General features: G+C 42.2%; 1 protein-coding gene across 11 annotated transcripts in view; it reads left to right on the top strand.

The window, feature by feature from the left end:
- Nucleotides 1-3: 3 nt before the first annotated feature.
- Nucleotides 4-19,277, top strand: part of LOC119524375 (olfactory receptor 2T33-like) — an 84,839-nt gene continuing 65,565 nt past the window's right edge. For 6 of the 11 annotated variants that reach the window (XM_037822997.1, XM_037822994.1, XM_037822996.1 and 3 more), the window contains exon 1: nucleotides 5-311. The gene's annotated coding sequence lies outside the window, so the exon portion shown is untranslated. Of the gene's footprint in view, nucleotides 312-19,277 lie in introns of all 11 variants that reach the window. The other 5 variants (XM_037822993.1, XM_037822995.1, XM_037823001.1 and 2 more) reach the window with 4 other exon arrangements.

Here is a 19,277-nt window from a genome sequence, read left to right as displayed (position 1 = left end):
CCTGAAGGGGCGGGGCTCCTGTGACGTCACTCCGCTCCTCAGCCGCGCGTCCCAGGCATCCTTCTTCCTCCCAACCTCCCTACCCGGAAGCCTGTTTAAGTCTCTGGCGTCCCGGCGGGTTTATGTTTTCGTTTTCAGAGGGCCTGGGTGAAGCCGGGAGGAAGCGCTTGTTCCCCTCCCTCAGCCGATGGTGCGTGTGTCTGATCCTTAAGTTGGAGCTATCCTGAGTGCGTCACCCTCGGCGCCATTGCCCTTTGGCTGCCAGCCGTCCGCCTGCCCCAGGACCGCTCAGAAGAGACAGCCTGCATGAGGTAAACGCCAGATCCCGCCCTGTGCCAGGCCCGGGACTGGTACAGGGGCTAGTCCAGTAAACAAGATACCTGGAGTCCCTGCCCGCTTGGAGCTTCCAATCTAAAAATGGTTTCCGATCAATAAAGAGGCTGACTCAGAAAACCACCCCAGGGATGCTTATCTTTTTTAAGGCATGTCCTCCTTCTCAGAAGGACCAAACAAAAATCAGGGAGGTTTCAAATATTCAGACTTCTTACCAGGTTCTTCCGGTTGTGATTCCAGCCTTCTGAGCAAAGAGGGCAGCTGGAAGTTTCCCTAACGAAGTTCTCCCTGTTATTTGTCCCTGAGCGTTGATTATTTTCAACCAAGGTAGAGTAACATCTGCAAGCTGGTGAGCGTCTGTTGAAGGTCTGGCTTACCTCAAATAGGTTATTTTGCAGTTCTAAGAATCTCCTGAGGGAATGTGTAGAAGGAAAAGTGGGCCAAAGATTGAGCCGTGGGGACAGGAAAAGAAGCCTGAGAAGGAATAATCAGGAAAGGATTGGAAGTACGGGAACCAAAAGTATGGTGTCAGAGAATGCAAGGGAAGAAAGAGTTCAATGAGGAAAAGGCTGACAGTGCCAAATGCTGGAAGGGGTTGGGTACTGTTAGTACTGAAAAATGTCCAGGGGATTCTGTATTCTGACAAGGATTTGCTGAATAAAAGGGAAGGCAGGAATTAAATTTGGGAGGGTAAGGTTGGACTTTTGTGGGCATTGGTCCTTAAAACGTGGGAAATCTGGACTCCTGGGCCTCATTAGAGGAAGGTGATCTAACATGGTAGAAACCTGTACTGCCTACTTTGGGTAAATTGAATTTCCGTGGGATTGTATCCCACCTTAAGGAAGCTATCTGAAAAGACAGTTGGAAGTAAAAATTCTTTTTTACTCCAAAATGAAACTGAGACAATATTATTCCAGACCCATCATCTCTGCATCTACAGATTTCAATATTACCTATCCTTAAAGGTCCAGTGCCTTAAAGATGCTGTCCTTGACCACGTTAATTCTCACCCATTTCCCGGCTCTTAACTACTCCAGTTAGAGCTGAGGACCTCAGATAGTGGACAAAGGTATATCCAGGTATGCCAACCAGTTGTGCCCAAAGCGTGAAATGTATTGGCTCTACAACTGATTATACATAGCGTTTTCAGAGACATCTGTCAGATGGCATGTTGACCTGAGTGGATTGGGTGATCTGACAAGATAAAGTGGGGTCCAACTTGCTGTATATGAAGGTGAAAATTCAAGCTGGCACTGAAGAAAGGTCCCCTGTTGGCTGGAGTATGAGAGATCACTGACTCATGATGTTATACTAGAGTGTGGTCAGGACAGCATACAGTTCTGCTCAACAGCAACACGAGGTTAAATGGCAGCCACATGGCTGCGTGGAGAGACCAACAGCGGAGGCTTTTATAGACATTACAAGGTACTATTACCCAATAATGGAGGCTGCTTTGTAATTACTGGTCTCTTGTTTCAGAGTTGTTTTGATATTTTAATGTAAGTGTGTCACCAAAAGGTCTAAGGTTTTAAAATGGGGTGATCAGAAAGAGGTCAAGAACAATTATACGTCTATGTAGTACACCACTGTGATGCTCCTGGTTGCTCTCTATGGTTTTGTGCTTCAACTGGAGGCCAAGACCTGTTTTATATCATCTCTGGTATCTCCTCTCAGTGCCCAAAGCCCAGTAAATATTTGTAGGTTGACATAAGCTACTTTTGACCATTTTCCTCAGCTGGTTTGAGTTCCAAACTAAGTCAAAGGTAAAGGTTTGATCCTAGTATCCCTGCTCCAGTTAGCCTAACACTTTTACAGGCAGCCTCAACCTTCTCCTTTAAGTCACTTACCTGGAAAATGAACACCTTGGGTCAGAAAACAGTGAAACGGTCTGTCTAAATTCTGAGAATCCACTAACACTGGGAAAAATGGCCTAATCCGGTAGTTTGACCTCAATACAAAAAAAGTATGTCCAAGAAAATCCTAAATTTAACCATGTGTTAAAAACACTGTTTAAAGAAAAATCTTAGCTTTGAAGAGCAGCCAGAGGAATATTCTTTTCATGTATTCTAGCACATATATTTTACATGCTTAAAAACATTTATCTATGGTAGCAAAGTTCTAGAGTAAAAGGCTAAATTGTGTAAATTAAGTTTAACAAAAGCTTATCATCTTTATAGAGAAACTTTTACAAGGGTTGTTTTCATGCCAACAAGTTACCCATTACTGTTAATAAACAATCTGTATTCAATTATATATATTTTTTTGTTTTTAAGCTATCAATTAATACTCAATTAAATACAGAATACCAACTACTTTATATACATGAGCTCATTTAATAATCTAAACAAACTGTTAGATTATTAGAGCAAAAGTTGGTTATTTGCTCTAGATCATGGTTATCAACTGCCAGAACCAGGATTTAAGTCCAGACTATGCTTGCTCCAAAGTTTTGCTTTTAACCCAGTCTTACCAAACTGCTTCAATTCATGCAACAAAGTACGTAGCAACTTACTTTACTTAGTCATTCAGGCGAAAAGATCTGAGTCCATCTTTCAACAAGACCAAAAGAGTTTGTTTTAAATAACCACTTTATAAGGTAATATATCACCAGAGGCTTCTCATGATGAAACAATGGGTCACTTTATCTCCAGCATGTCAAGGTCATTAAAAGTCACAGTGTGCCTTATTCACTATTGAACAGCGAATCACAGAATGTCTTCCTTGCATCCCATACTGCCCAAGACAGATAACATCCCAGGTTTCTCCGGTGTTTACTGACACTGGTTGCGAGGAGATGCACAGAGCAGGCTATTAAGCAATTCTACCAAACAGTGCCAGAAGTGTTCTCTGATCTAGAACACACTTTGCAGTGTGTGTGAAGTGGGGAGCAGAGAGGTGAGGGGAGCCATTTAATTCAGAGGTTCTCTAGGGAATATGATCAGCTGGTCTTTCCCATCTCTTCATATTCCACTTTCACCAGTGAAAGAGGCTCATGGCCAGATTCACAGCTGAATGTACCCTGTGGGTACATCTGCCACAGGGGAACTGAGATAACCAAAGGACTCCTTAGGACATTGGTTCTGGAAACTCTGCAACAGATAAGCAATTTGCCAAAATCCCTAAGCTTCCATTTCATTCCCAAAAGCCTATGAAAAATGTTCTAGTTTGCTAGTGCTGCCCTTTTGCAAAACACCAGACATGGATTGGCTTTTATAAAAGGGGGCTTATTTGGTTACACAGTTACAGTCTTAAGGCCATAAAGCGTCCAAGGTAATGCATCAACAATCAGGTACCTTCACTGGAGGAAGGCCAATGACATCTGGAAAACCTCTGTTAGCTGGGAAGGCCAGCGTCTGCTCCGGAGTTCTGCTTTCAAAATGGCTTTCTCCTAGGACGTTCCTCTCTAGGCTTCAGTTCCTCAAAAATATCACTCTTAGTTGCTCTTGGGGTATTTGTCCTCTCTTAGCTTCTCCATAGCAAAAGTCTGTTTTCAAAGGCTGTCTCCAAAATGTCTCTGTAAGCTGAAGCTCCTCCTCTCAGTTCCTGTGCATTCTTCAAAGTGTCCCTCTTGGCTGTAGCAAGCTTGCTCCTTCTGTCTGAACTTATATAGTGCTCCAGTAATTTAATTCAGACCAACCCTAAATGGGTGGGGCAACACCTCCATGGAAATTATCCAACTAAAGGTCTTGCCCACAGTTGATTGAATCACATCTCCATGGAAACACCCAAAGGATTCCAAAATCTAATCAACACTAATATGTCTGCCCACACAAGATTGCATCAAGGATAATGGAGTTTGGGGGGACATAATATGTCGAACTGGCATAAAAAAGGAAGTTAAAAGATAAGCAGATTCAGTAATGGATTCTTAGATTCTTGCTTTTGTGAATTAGCCGTATCAGTTCTCCCTATTAGTACAGAAAATCAGGAACTGAACTGAGATTTGTTTTCTCAGCTTCAGTTGTCAACCTAGTATAGATTCCCTGGGTCTCAGGACAGTCACTGAAAAGGTTTATTGATTTACTAATGTCTATCACATATCACTTTATAGGTCACTGAGCCCCCCATAGTGATCTGATTAAAAGTAGTAATTAAAATTTTTTCTCAGCTGTGTTTTCTCTAATGAATCTACTTGACATTTCCTTAGCATTTCTAAATTTGTATTATAAATTATCTTGATTGACTATGTTATCATTTTGGAATCAGACATCAGACTGAGGATTTGAATGCAGTTGTCTTAGATAGACATGTATGGAGACCTTCATTACAGCTAAAGGAAACATTTTCTTATCTAGGTTAATAAATTAGAGGTTCTCAACCCCCCGTACTGCCAGTATTCTCAACTATCAACCATCCAAGGAAACCACTGAAGGGAAAATATCTTTACCTAAATCCTAAAATTGTTATGAACATTGAAGAACCCTACATTAAATATGAAAATATGCAAAATATATTTTTTGCCAAATCTTCTGGTATTATTCTTTCCCTAAAAATCTAAATATCAACGTCCTATTCCACTTAATTATGGGAAGTACAACATTCTTCATAGTATTCTGCTGATTTCTGGTGAGGGTATAATTTCTTAGATATCAACCACCCAAGTTCCTTAGTATCATCCTTAAATTTTCCCTAAAGAGATTTCTCCCTTTTTCTAGACATCATTTCTTCCTTCATTCATTCATAAAATATTTATCAGGTATCTACTTATGCCACACCCTGTCCTGGATTCTGGGGATATAAAAGCACAGAAGACAGGTAAAGTGGCTGGACCCAGGACACTTAGGGTCCAGTGGGGGAGAGAAAAAAACAGTAAGGAAATACCTCAACTTTTTATATGTGCTACAAAGGAAACAAACTAGGGAGGAGGGCATAGTTTAGATAGGATGGTTTGAGAATGGTCCTTGGTAGATGTGATATTTTAGTTGAAGGATAAAGAAAGAGGAGAAACTGGCCATGTGCAGAAGGGGGCAAAACCCAACCGGAAGTCTCACTTAGCTCCATAAGGAAACTATTTATGAGGATGTATGAGGACACTCTGAAGTTTGGTGATAGCAAAGAAAAAAAAAAAGAAGAAAGAAAAAAGGAAACAATATAGATATCCATCACCAGGGGAATGGATAAATAAAATGGATATATGCATATAAAGGGATACCACTCATCAGTTAAAAGCAATGAACTAGATATACAGATAGCAATATAAATAGATCTAAAACATACTTTAAAGCTGAGTGAACAAACAAAATGTTTCATAACAACATAATTTATGGAGATTTTTTAAAAACTGTGACTACCCTATACATTTTTCAAGAATACATGTATATCTAAATAAATGAATTGAGGTTAGATTGGAAGGACTTACTTACATTAAATGTTCTAGAAATTCAGTTTCCTTTGTAGCTTTGCTTTCCTTATAATTAAATCCTGGGTCTGATTTCAATAAGGTCAACCCCTTGGCTAGAGGAGATAAGGATCTCTAAATGCAATGGAGGACTTCCTTCACTACAGAGTGCTTCCAGTTGACAGTTGGCTGACCTGAGTTTGTCCTTCTCCTTTTTCAAGGCTTTTAAGACAGCCAAAGTTAGACAACTCCATAATTCTTATATTACAATTGCTCCCATACTTTCAAGTACTTCCAGCTATTGCATAAACCAATGCTTCTCCTCCACCTGAACCTCATCCCAATATATATCATTTTTTAACAGTGACCTTGTTGATGTAATTTAGGTTGCTTGTTTTAGTGAGGTAATATACTTTTAGAAATATGAAATTTCTACAGTTCCAAATATATTTCTTTTTATGATTTCTTGACTTTTTATTCTTTGACTTTAGTCAATTTTTGGTCTTATATTTCAATCACAAATTTTAAATTTTTTATTTTGATAATAAACTTTATTTTTAGAGCAGTTTTAGGTTTATAGGAAAATTGCACAGAAAGTACAGAGCTCCCATATACCACCTCCCCCATACATAGTTCACTTTTTATTAACATCTTGCATTAGCATGGTATATTTGTTACAGTTGAAGACCTAATGTTGATACATTATTAGTAACTAAAGTCCACAGTTTACATTAGGGCTCACCTTTATGTATACAGTTCTGTGGGTTTTGACAAATGTATAGTGTCTTGTATCCACCATTACAGCATCATTCAGAATAGTTTCACTGCCCTAAAAATGCCCCATGTTCCACCTATTCATCCCTTCTCCCTCTAACCTTCCCCCAATCTGTGGCAATCACTTATTTTTTTTTTACTGTCTCTATAGTTTTGCCTTTTCCAATTTCATATAGTTGGAATCATACAGTATTGTTCCAGTTTGCTAAAGACACTGGAATGCAAAATACCAGAAATGGATTTGCTTTTATAAAGGGGATTTATAGGTTTCAAATTTACAGTTCTAAGGCCATGAAAGTGTCCAAATGAAGGCATCAACAAGAGGATATCTTAACTGAAGAAAGGCCAATGGTGTCTGGAACACCTCTGTAAGCTGGGAAGGCAAGTGGCTGGCATCTGCTGGTCCTTTGCTCCCTGGTTGCTTTGCTTTCAGCTTCTGATTCCAGTAGCTTTCTCCTTAAGTGTCTGTGGGTTCTCACATAGCTTCTCGGGGACAAACTCTGGGCTTCATCTCTTAGCTTAGCAACTCTAAACATCTGGTTTCAATGGCTGTCTCCAAAATGACTCTGGACATTTTCTCTCTAAGCATCTCTCTGCTCTCTTCAAAATGTCTCTGCCTTTTATCCTCTCCTAGAGGATGCCAGCAAACGAATTAAGACCCACCCTGAATGGGCAGGGGTCACATCTCCATGGAAATAACCTAATCAAAAGAGACCACTCACAATAAATCCGTACCCACCCGAGTGGATCAAAAGACAACAGTCTCAAACTGGCACAAATATGGAGCCTTCTGACTGGCTTCTTTCACTTAGCATTATGCATTTAAGCTTCCTCCATGTTTTCTCATGGCTTGATATCTCATTTCTTTTTATTGCTAAGCAATATTCCATTGTATGGATATGCCACAGTTTTTTATCCATTTGCCTATGGAAGGCATGTTGGTTGCTTCTAATTTTTAGCAGTTATGAATAAAGTTGCTATAGATATTCACATGCAGGTGTTTGCATGGACATAAGTTTTTAACTCCTTTGCTGGGTCATATAGTAAGTCTATGTTTAGCTTTGTAAGAAACTGCAAAACTATCTTCCAAAGTAGCTGTACCTTTTAGCATTCCCACCAGCAGTGAATGAGAGTGCCCTTGCTCAATCTCCTTGTCAGCATTTGGTATTGTCAGGGCATGGATTTTAGCCATTCTAATAGGTGGGAAGTGGTATCTCATTGTTGGTTTAATTTGCAGTGCCCTAATGATACATGCTGTTGAGCATCTTTTCAAATGTTGATTTGCCATCAGTATATCTTCTTTGGTGAGGTGTCTTCAGCTATTTTGTCTATTTTGTAATTGGGTTGTTTGTTTCCATGTTACTAAGTTTTAAGGGTTCTTTGTCTATTTTGGGTCCAAGTTTTTCATCAGAGATGTGTTTTGCAACTATTTCTTCCAGTGTATTTCCTTTTCAAATTTAAAACTTTTTAAATTTGGGAAAAGCAAGGCATTAACATGATGTAAAACTCTAAAGGTACAAAAAGTGTTTACAGAGCGAAGACTCTCATGCCTGTGCCATCTCAAACCCTCCTTAGAAACAACTAATGCTACTAATTTCTTGAATATCTTCTAAAATATGCCATATATTTACAAATAATAATACACACATGTATATTCACCACTTTCCACCCTCCATGATTTTTTATTCGGAAAAATTTCAAACTTACAGAGGAATCGCAAGAATAGTACTAATATTTATAAGAAGTAGAAATAGCCCAAATGCCTGTCTGCTGATGAATGGATAAACAAAATATAGTATATCCACAAAACGGAGTATTGTTTGGCCATATAAAGCAATGAACTAATGACACATACTCCAATATGGACAAACCTTAAAAACATTGCTTTAAGTGGAAGAAGCCAGTCACACAAGACCACATGGTGAATCCATCTATATGAAATGTCAAAAATAGACAAATCTGTACAGAAAGTAGATTAGTGATTTCCTAGGGTTGGGGTGGAGTGGGGGGATGGGAGTGGTGAGAGCTAATGGGGATTCTTTGGGGGAATGATGGGAATGTTCTAAAATTGATTGTGGTGATGGTTGCACAATTCTGTGAGTTTACTAAAAATCATTGAATTGTATGGTTTAAATAGGTGAATTGTATGGTATGTGAATTATATCTCAGTAAAGATGTTACAAAAAAAGGTATGAAGTACCATGCTACTACATGGATAAATCTTGAAAATACACCAAATGAAAAGTCAGTCACAAAGGCCACATATTGTATGATTACATTTATATGAAATGTCCAGAATAGACAAATCCATAGGGACAGAAAATAGATTAGTGGTTGCCAGGACTTGGGGAGAGGAGGGACTGGGGGGGTGATTTCTAATGAGTATGGCATTTCTTTTGAGGGTGATGAAAATGTTCTGGCATTTGGGAGTGGTGATGGCTACACAATCTTGCAAATGTATGAAAAATAACTGAATTGTACACTTTACAATGAAGACTTTTTGGTATGTAAATTATATTTCAATAAAAAAAAAAAGAATAGTACATTGAACACCTTATATATTCACCTAGATTCATTAATTAAATTTACTATATTTGCTTTATCTCTTCGTATGTATATACATATATGTATATATATATTCTTTTTTACTGAATCATTTGAATTGGTTGCAGACACCATGATCCTTTGCAACTAAATATTAAATACTAAGATCAAGAACATTCTCATATATAACTGCCATATGATTATGATGTTCATGAAATGCAGTGTATAGTCTGTAGTCTCGTTTCTCCAAATGTCCCAGAAATGTACCTTACAGCTTGGTTCCTCTCCCTTCTTTTTTATACTAATGGCAACACCTTGCTTTTTTCTGCTTCTTGCTTTCTTCATTTAATGATATAATTTGAAGGTTTTTTGTTTCATATCAGAACATAAAAAACATTCTTGTTATACGATAACATGGAATTCTAATATGACTGTGCCATTATTTATTTAACCAATCTCCTAATGATGGTCATTTAGTTTGTACCTTTTCTTTCACTATTGTCTGCAATGAGTAACTTTGATGCATACCATTTCATTCGTGTGTGCAGGTTTGTATGTGTGATAAATCCTAGGAGTGGAATTGCTAAGTCCAAGTATATTACTATAGATATATCTATTTTGATAGATATTGCCAGATTATGCTTTATAGAGGATTTTCCGTTACACCATGTGGTAAATTGTGTTACTGTTCACAGTACTTGCTGCCTCCTCCGCCACCATCTTCCTGTCCTTTGGGAGAATTGAACTTCCCTGAACATTGACATCAGGCTTGACAATTTGCATACATCTGGTCAGAAAATTGTGTGTTACTTCTAGGAAGTAGCTTTAACAGCCAATGTTTGGTTCATTATATCTCTTTTCCCTCTGCTAGCATTGTTTCAGATACACGCTGTTTCATCAGCCTGGGTCCCAGACTGAAGATGACATGGAGCAGACCTGCAACTGACTCATAATAATCATATAGTTTGAGCAAAAATAAACATTTGCTGTTAAAGCCATTGAGAATTTTTAAAGACTTTTGTTGCCATAGCAATACAACATCTAGCTTGGTTGATTGACATACATCCCCACAACATGGTGAACTGGCTTTTAATTAAATATTTCAAACATACAAAATCAAGGAAGAACATAAAGAATACCTGTGGATATAAACACCTGGCTTAAGATAGAATTAGTGATCAGGGAAATTCAAATTAAAATCACAATGTGATACTTTTCTCTGGGATATGCATTAACACTAATAATAAGCAGATGTCATTAAGTATTAGTGAGCATTTAGAATAACATACATTGCTTGTGGAAGTGTCAATTGCTACATGGCAACATCTACTAAAAAACTGAGTATATGCATACTCCACAGTCCAGCCATTGCACTTCTGAAATTGTATCTGATAGAAATATTTCTATGTGTTCACCAAAAGACACAGACAAGAGTGCTCATAGCTTTTCTGTTTGTATCAGCCCTGTGGTGGTTTGGAGTTATGTACCCCCCAAAAAAACATGTTCTTAAACCCAGCCCACTCCTGTGGGTGTGAATTCGTTATAAGTAGGACCTTTTGATGAGGTTACTTCAGTTAAGGTGTGGCCCAGCTCAATCAGGATGGGCCTTAATCCTGTCACTGGAGTCCTTTATAAGCAGAATGAAATTCAGACAGAAAAAAGAAAGCCACAGAAGGAGGAGCCAGAGCTGAACATTAATGGAACCCAGAAGAGATGGGAGACAACAGGAGATGACACTATGTGCCTTGTCATGTGACAATCTGAGAACCAAGGATGGCTGGCAGCCACCCCCAGAACACCACAGTCTTTGCAGAGAAGGCATTGCCTTGATGATGCCTTGTTTTGGACTTCACTAGCTGCAAAACCATGAACAATTCAATTCCCATTGTTTAAACCAAACCATTGCATGGTATTTGCCTTGAGCAGTCCAGGAAACTAAAATACCAAGTCATTTCATCTTTCTGATTTAGCCATCAGGAGAAGAAAGAAAACCAAAGATGTTGCAGGGAGAGGTTTTATGCCTATGACTAAAAGAGCACACTTTACTTCTGCTGACCTTCCATTGACTATTTCTTCCTCATATGGTTGCAAAGAGGGTAGTTAAAAAGAGGCTGTGAAAAATTGTTTAGCTGTGTGTCAGAGGAAACTACTTTAGTGAACAGGTAACCAGTATCTGCCACACATGGGATGTGATTATTAGGGACCTACCTTAGATTAGGAATTTAATTAAAAATAATCTTCTTGGAGGTAAAGGTCTAGAAAGAGTATTCAAAGAAATTGTTGGGGAAAACTTCCCAAATCTTCTACACAATATAAATATGCAAAGCATAAATGCCCAGCAAACTCCAAATAGAATAAATCCAAACAAACCCACTCCAAGACATATTCTGATCAGAGTGTCAAATACTGAAGAGAAGGAGCAAGTTCTGAAAGCAGCAAGAGAAAAGCAATTCACCACATACAAAGGAAACAACATAAGACTAAGTAATGACTACTCAGCGGCCACCATTGAGGCAAGAAGACAGTGGCATGACATATTTAAAATTCTGAGAGAGAAAAATTTCCAACCAAGAATACTTTATCCAGCAAAACTCTCCTTCACATTTGAGGGAGAGCTTAAATTTTTCACAGGCAACCAAAGCTGAGAGATTTTGCTAACAAAAGGCCTTCCCTACTTTAGATACTAAAGGGAGCCCTACCAACAGAGAAACAAAGAAAGGAGAGAGAGATATAGAGAATTTTAACAGACGTATATAGAGCATTACATCCCAGGTCACTGGGACACACATTCATGGATCTTTCTCCAGAATGGACCGTATGCTGGGACATAAAACAAGCCTCAATTAAAAAAAAAAAAATTGAATTTGTTCAAAGCACATTCTCTGACCACAATGGAACACAAATAGAAATCAGTAACCATCAGAGACTTAGAAAATTCACAAACAACTGGAGAGTAAAAATGAGGGGGAGATGAAAACGTTACCAATACGACTGTATTTTTGATTTGTAACTCCACTATTTACTTCCTAAACTGTACATAAACTGTAATGATAAATCAGTGGTTTTGGACTCAATGTAAAATATGTAATTTTTGACAAGAACTACATAAAGGTGGGGAAATGGAGGAGTATAGGAACATAGTTTATGTGTCCTATTGAAGTTAAGTTGATATCAAAGAAAAACAAGATTGTTATAGATTTAAGAGGTTAAATTTAAGCCCCACAGTAAACACAAAAAAAGTATCAGAGAATATGACCATAGAGATGAAAAGTAGAGTATGGGTTTCGAGAAGTGGGGGAAGGGGCAATGAGGAGTTAAGGAATGAGTGTAGGGTTTCTATTTGGGGTGAAGGGAAATTTCTAGTAGTGGATGGTGGAAGGTGATAGCATTGCAACATTCTAAATGTGATTAATCCCACTAATGGAATGCTAGGGAAGGGTTGGAATGGGAAGATTTAGGGTGTATACATTTCCACAATTGAAAAAAAAACAGACAGTCTAAATAGATAATGAAAATTAAATATCAAGGATGATCCTGGATGGGATCTGAGGATGGAGGAGAGGAGGCTCAAAGGGACACAGTTGGTCAGACACCCAGGGAAGTGAATCTCCCTGGCAACGTGGAATATGACTCCCGGGGAGGAATGTAGACCCGGCATCGTGGGATGGAGAACATCTTCTTGACCAAAAGGGGGATGTGAAAGGAAATGAAATAAGCTTCAGTGGCAGAGAGATTCCAAAACCAGCCGAGAGATCACTCTGGTGGGCACTCTTACGCACACTTTAGACAACCTTTTTTAGGTTCTAAAGAATTGGGGTAGCTGGTGGTGGATACCTGAAACTATTAAACTACAACCCAGAACCCATGAATCTCGAAGACAGTTGTATAAAAATGTAGCTTATGAGGGGTGACAGTGGGATTGGGAATGCCATAAGGACCAAACTCCACTTTGTCTAGTTTATGGATGGATGTGTAGAAAAGTAGGGGAAGCAAACAAACAGACAAAGGTACCCAGTGTTCTTTTTTACTTCAATTGCTCTTTTTCACTCTAATTATTATTCTTGTTATTTTTGTGTGTGTGCTAATGAAGGTGTCAGGGATTGATTTAGGTGATGAATGTACAACTATGTAATGGTACTGTGAACAATCGAAAGTACAATTTGTTTTGTATGACTGCGTGGTATGTGAATATATCTCAATAAAATGATGATTAAAAAAAAAAGGGACACAGTTGGGACATAAGAAAAAAAAAAACAAGGAAACATAGAATGCAAGCTTTGTATCATTGTTGAATCTCTTGAACTTCTTAGCTGCGCTTAATGGGATTGCATAAAAGAATGTTCTTGTTCATGGGAAATGTAAACGTGAATTATATTGTTTGTTCAAGGATGTGTGCAGCTTGCTTTCACATGTTAGAAGACAGAGCATTAGATGATGGATGATAGGGAGAGAGGGAGGGAGGGAGGGAAAGAAAGAAATGGTGGTGTGACAGGATGTTAAAATTGGTGGATCGGGGTATCGGGGGAGAGGGGTTGGGGTATGCTGGAGTTCTGTGTGTGGGGTTTTTATTGTTTTTGCAACTGTTCCTGTAAGTTTGAATTTATTTCAAAATAAAATTAATATATACACACACACACACACACACACACCATTTAACAAAAAAAAAAAAAAAGAAAAAAAAACTTCTTGGAGAGGAGAGGGAAAATCCAAAAGCTCCACCTCCTCTTCAGAGAGGTTCTGCAGCAAAAGTAATGATCTTGGACATACGCATGGAGGAAGAGACCATTGTAATTTAGAGCTTAGCGAAAAAGATCTGTGACTTAGTACCAGGCAGAGGGTCTGTATGAGGTCACCCCTGGTTGAAAATGAAAGATTTATTCACCCAGACACAAAGATTTATTAAAGAGAAAGGAGGCAAGAGAGCACTTTTGAACTATTAACTGAGGTTGTCTTTCTTTGTCTCCTGGTTTTGCTGTCCCTCCCATTAATCTTCATCTGTTTCTTGTTCCTGTGTTCTTTCCTCCATTCATTTGGTGACTAGGTCTACATACCTGGCTTAATCCATTTTTTTTTTTTCCTGTGTTTTGAGTTGTGTATTTTAGGTCCATGGAATATATGAATGACTCAGGTATAGCAAAAGTTTTGAGAGTACACACAATGAAAAAGGCTAAGATTCTTGGTCCCCTGCTGTAGATAAGTAGTTTTAGGCCAATGGGAAAGAAGTATGTTGGCAGCCCAGAAAAATGGAATTAGAAGATATGGACTTAAAATAATTTATTTACACTGCAGAAACAAGGGAAAAATATATTTTAATTGAAGGTGTCTTCTTTGGACACATAAAACTATAGCATTATTATTCTGTATTATTGCTCTGTTGTATATACATTCGTATCTGAGAATTTAGTTTTAATATGAATTATGTACATTATAACTCAATGATTATTTATTGTACACTGTCCGGCGCTTCTCCGCCCCGCCTCGAGTCCTCGGTCGGCCGGCGATGGGGACCAGAGAGATAAGGGGAGAGAGGGTGCGGACAACGTCTTACCCAGAGCACTTGTGATCACTCAGGACTCGCGGTGGTAAAGCAGATAAACTTTTAATGGGACTAGGCAATCATCATCTTTACAGGTTCCACCCGGGGCGAGACACCTCGGGGGAGAACAACCTCGATGCGGCCGTCAGGTACGGCTCCTTGTGGGCTGTCTCCCCGAGCTTTGCCCGGGAACTTTCTTATAAACCTTGCGTGTATCCAATGGGCTAACGCCACGCACACAAGCATGATTGGTGAATACAGCGGGTGGTTACATACATCAGAAGCCGGAAGCAGGATGTGGGCGCCATCTTGGCACCACTCGATGGGTGGGGGGAACTCAAGGGCAGGCTGCAGCTTGTCTACTAGGCCAAATCCGGAAGGTGGCTGCTCACATCTCCCCCTTTTTTGTTTTTTATGCCCCAGTGTCTCCAGTGATGAATGTGCTCCCGTGGACCAAGATGGCCCACAACGTATTTTTTGGTGCTTTGGGGAGTCTGGACTAGGTCCCGGCCATACCAAGGTGGGACCTCTGGCACCGACCAGAATGCTCACTTCATATAGAGACCGGAGAACCCGTGAGCCGGAAACCACGTGGCCCTCCTTGCAGTACTCAGTCTCGCAACTGGGGGACAGGAGGATTAGGAGAAGGTAGCCAGTGCCGAGGGCGTCACTAGGAGCCTCTGTGCAAACGCCAAGGGTCCCGTCTGGCCACAACTAGGACTCTGCGTAAGAGGTCCACCTGAGACAAAAATTAGGGCCACTGGTACCGAATGTTTATATACGAGATTTTTTCATATACTTAGCTGCGAACCTTACCCCCGAATGCCCAGCTTCGAGTGGTTGGGATGGGTGCTGGGCAGAGGGACTATAGTTATCAGGAGGGTTACAGGCAGAGGACATGGCCATCATGGCAGTAACACGTAATTGCTGTTGTCTTTGAAACAAACGCTCCAGCAAACTCTTAACAATGATCAAACCTACTAATAACCCCACAGCAAGAAGAACCCAGTTGGTCAGATTAGGCCAAGAGAACCAGGAGGGAAAAAAGGTCAATATTCCTGGCCCTCTTCCCGGTCTGCTGGGGAGTGGTCGACACCGTCGACATCATTTGACCGCTCATCACGCGAGTTGAGGACTGGATCCAACAGGTCACATTGGGGGTTTAACGACCCGTCAGGCTGCAGTTCTTTGGTGTTCTCAGGCGACTGCACGGTTCTCACCAATCTCTCCGGTACCCACACTGGTTGGCGTCCTGGTTCCTGGGGAAAGACACAAACAGAGCCTCTGGCCCAGCTGAGCACTGGGTCAGGACCTTTCCATTGCCCCGACAGAACATCCCTCTAACGGACCAGGCCTCTATGCGGAGGACCTGGGGTGGTATGTTGTAGGGCAGGCGTCATGGTTGATGCGTTTTCATTTAAATAATTGTATGTAAATAGGGCGGCAGACAATTGGGCCCTGGGGGACAGACCATGACCTATTCCCTCCTTTTGCTTTTGCAATAGTTCTTTAATGGTCCTATGCGCTCTCTCGATGACACCCTGCCCCTGAGGGTTGTATGGGATGCCGTGTTTTAGGTTAACTTCCATAACATCACAAAACTTTTGAAAAGCTTTGCTAACGTAAGCCGGGCCGTTGTCTGTCTTAAAGCAAATTTTGAGGCATCCTCAGGGTGAAGTGGGATAGAAAAGAAGCAATCTCTAATGTCTATGACAACAACAGGCCACCGCTCCGGCAGAGTTGAGAGAAGGGGCAACCCCATCTGGACAGGTCCTAGAGGCTCCATGCAACTATTTATGGCCCTCAAATCATGTAAAAGCCTCCACGCACCTGATTTCTTTTTGATGATGAAGATAGGGGTGTTCCAGGGTGACGTGGAAGGGACGATGTGCCCCCTCTCCAACTGATCTGACACCAAAGCATGCAATGCTGAAAGTTTTTCCTGAGGTAAGGGCCACTGAGGTACCCAGACTGGAGCCTTAACTTTCCATGTTAACTTTATAGGTGTAGGCGGGTATGCACCCTCAGTGGCCCCTAGGAAAAACCCAGGCCTTGTCTACCGGGGTTAGAGTCAGCCTGAATGGGCTTCACGCGCCCTTGCAAGGAGGCTCCCAGCCCCCTGCCCGGGACATATCCCATTCTATTCAGCAACTGTTTAGAAGTTGGAGAGTAACCAGTGGTTAAAGTCACGTCCATTTGAGCTAGAATATCTCTTCCCCATAACGAAACAGGCAGGGCCAGCACATAAGGCTGAAAACTGCCTTGATGCCCTTCCTCATCCTCCCAATGGAGAGTAATGGCGCTCACCATGGGCGCTGAGATTTGGCCGATCCCTCTGATGGTGTCTTCCGCTTGGTTCGTTGGCCAAGCGGGGGGCCAATCTTGCTGTCTTATAATCGACCTATCGGCTCCAGTATCTAACAGACCTAGGAAGGCTCGGCCTTGTACTTTAAGAGTCAGCATGGGTCGAGACTCTAGGGACATCTGAAGACCCTCAAAAACTTCTCCGGAGGACCCAAATCTTTTATTCCCCCTCTGTCCTGGCTTGCTTGGAAAGACTGAATGCAGGCTGGGCAAGAGCAGAAGCTGTGCCAACCTATCGCCCTCTGCAATGACCAGAGTGCCCTGCAGAGACTGCACCATAACCTGGACATTACCCGTGAAATCTGAGTCTACAACACCTGGCACAATTGTTAATCCTCTTAACGCTATGGATGCTCTCCCTAATATAAGCCCCACGGTTCCTACTGGAAGGGGCCCCCTGAAAGAGGTCCCCACCAATTGGACTCCCATAGCTGGGGTTAGCACGAGCCCGGAGGTGGCACGGAGGTCCAATCCTGCTGATCCGGGAGATGCGCGGGTCTGGATGGGGGCCGCATCGTCCGTTGGTGTGTTTGGGGGCCCACCGCAAGGGTGGACCCCCCCTGCCCGTTTTTTGAATCTTGCTCAGGACGACCAGAAAGGCGTACTCCTTGCGCATTGAAGACTGACTTACAGTCCTCGGCGCGGTGAGGCCCCTTGTGGCAGCGGCCACACAGCCTAGTGACTGCACGTGGCCCGCGGAGGTGCTGAACGGCAGGCGGTTGATCTTTATTGGGGCAGTCTCTCTTAAAATGCCCAGACTGGCCACAGCCATAGCATCTTTTTGGCTTTACCTCTAAAGCTCTGGGGTCCTTTGTGTTTACTTGTAAGGAGCTGGCTAACATAGCAGCCAGCCCCGCATTAGTTAACGGGCTGCCACCGTCCCTGCAAAGCCGAACCCACTCTGTCAAGCTCTTTCCCTTATTCTGTGCCAGGATAACCTTGCACTCCTTATTGCATTGCTCAAAAATCATCTGCTTAACCACAGTTTCTGCAACCATTGGATCTGAGAAAATCCTCTCAGCCGCAGTCTGCATTTTCGCTACAAAATCTACAAAAGGTTCTGTGGGACCCTGGTGTATGCCGCTAAGCGAAGCCTGCGCCTCTCCTTCCCCTGTCAATTTTTTCCAAGCCCCTATGAAACAGCGAAAAATTTGGGCATAAACCTCCTGGGGGTATCCTGTCTGATTCTGGGCGTGAGCACCTTTCCCTAAAAGCATATCCGCATTCCACCCGCCGTGCCTTGCCACAGCGTTTCTTGCGGCTTGTTCCTCAGCTAACTCCTCAAACCACGCCTTCCAATCGATAAACCTGCCAGGAGGCAAGCAAGAGCGAGCCAGCTGAAGGATATCTGCAGGTGTATGATTTAGGGCGGAGAGGTTTTCAACCATATTCAGGGTGTAAGGGGCGTTAGGGCCGTACTGATGGACGGCTTGCCTCAGCTCCTTCAAGAGCTTGTAATCATAGGGTTCATGATTACGAGCTTGCTGATTGATAATGACTGGGAACATCTCGGAGGCTGGTTCGGGTTCATTGAGCAGCGGTCGGTAGCCGCCAAGAACGCCAAAAGGTCTGAATGTGGTAAAAGGGCTCCACCTCCAAAAATGCCTCCTATTGGGTGAAGGGTGCGGAGGGTCCGCGTAGTCGGGTGGGGATTCTGGGCATTGCGCGGGAAGGTTAGGGTATGTACTCGGCATGTCCGCCAGAGGGAGCCCTCTATAAGGGCCCTTTACGGAACCGCTGAAACCATCCACCGGATGCAGGTGCATCCTCTGAGGCGCAGCAGCCGTTGCTGGTGGGGCGGAGGGCCGCGTGGGTGAGACAGGAGGCCCCTCTAGGTCAATCAGCGGAGGCGCTTCCGGCCCTTCATCTGCCTCACTTTCAGATTCTGAGTCAGAATTATCAGAACTAGCACTCGACTCCGGCGGCTTGCCCTTATGGGAGCCCTCCGCAGATGAAACAGACTGAGCCTCTTGGAGTGCATGTCGCGCCTGCAACAAGGCGGTAGGCGTAGTTAGGCCTGTGGCTGATTCTAACTCAAGTACTGCACGAACAGTCTCCCATATAAGGACTAGAATCGGGTCCAAACAGACACCCGTTTGGCGCGCTCGGTCTATATCACGACCAAGTTTCATCCAAGAGGGCAGATTAAGGCTGCCAGAACAAGGAAACCAGGGGGCAAAAGTGGCCACATCATCAAAAAATCGCTGGAGAGAGCTTCTCTTAACTGAGATACCCCACTGTTTCAAAAGGGTCTTTAAGGGGGTTAGTAGGGGTGAACTCCCGGACTGCCCCATGCTTGCAGCCGGCACTGTCTTGTAATCACTCGGAGAGCTCTTCCGAGTCCCCGGGGCTACCTGAACGCCCACGGGCCCTAGTCCTCGTATGGAA

The sequence above is a fragment of the Choloepus didactylus genome (assembly GCF_015220235.1).
Source record: "Choloepus didactylus isolate mChoDid1 chromosome 11 unlocalized genomic scaffold, mChoDid1.pri SUPER_11_unloc1, whole genome shotgun sequence".
Taxonomy (NCBI): Eukaryota; Metazoa; Chordata; class Mammalia; order Pilosa; family Megalonychidae; genus Choloepus; species Choloepus didactylus.
The sequence above is the reverse complement of the archived record's forward strand: the minus strand, read 5'-3'. Positions and strand labels throughout refer to the sequence as shown.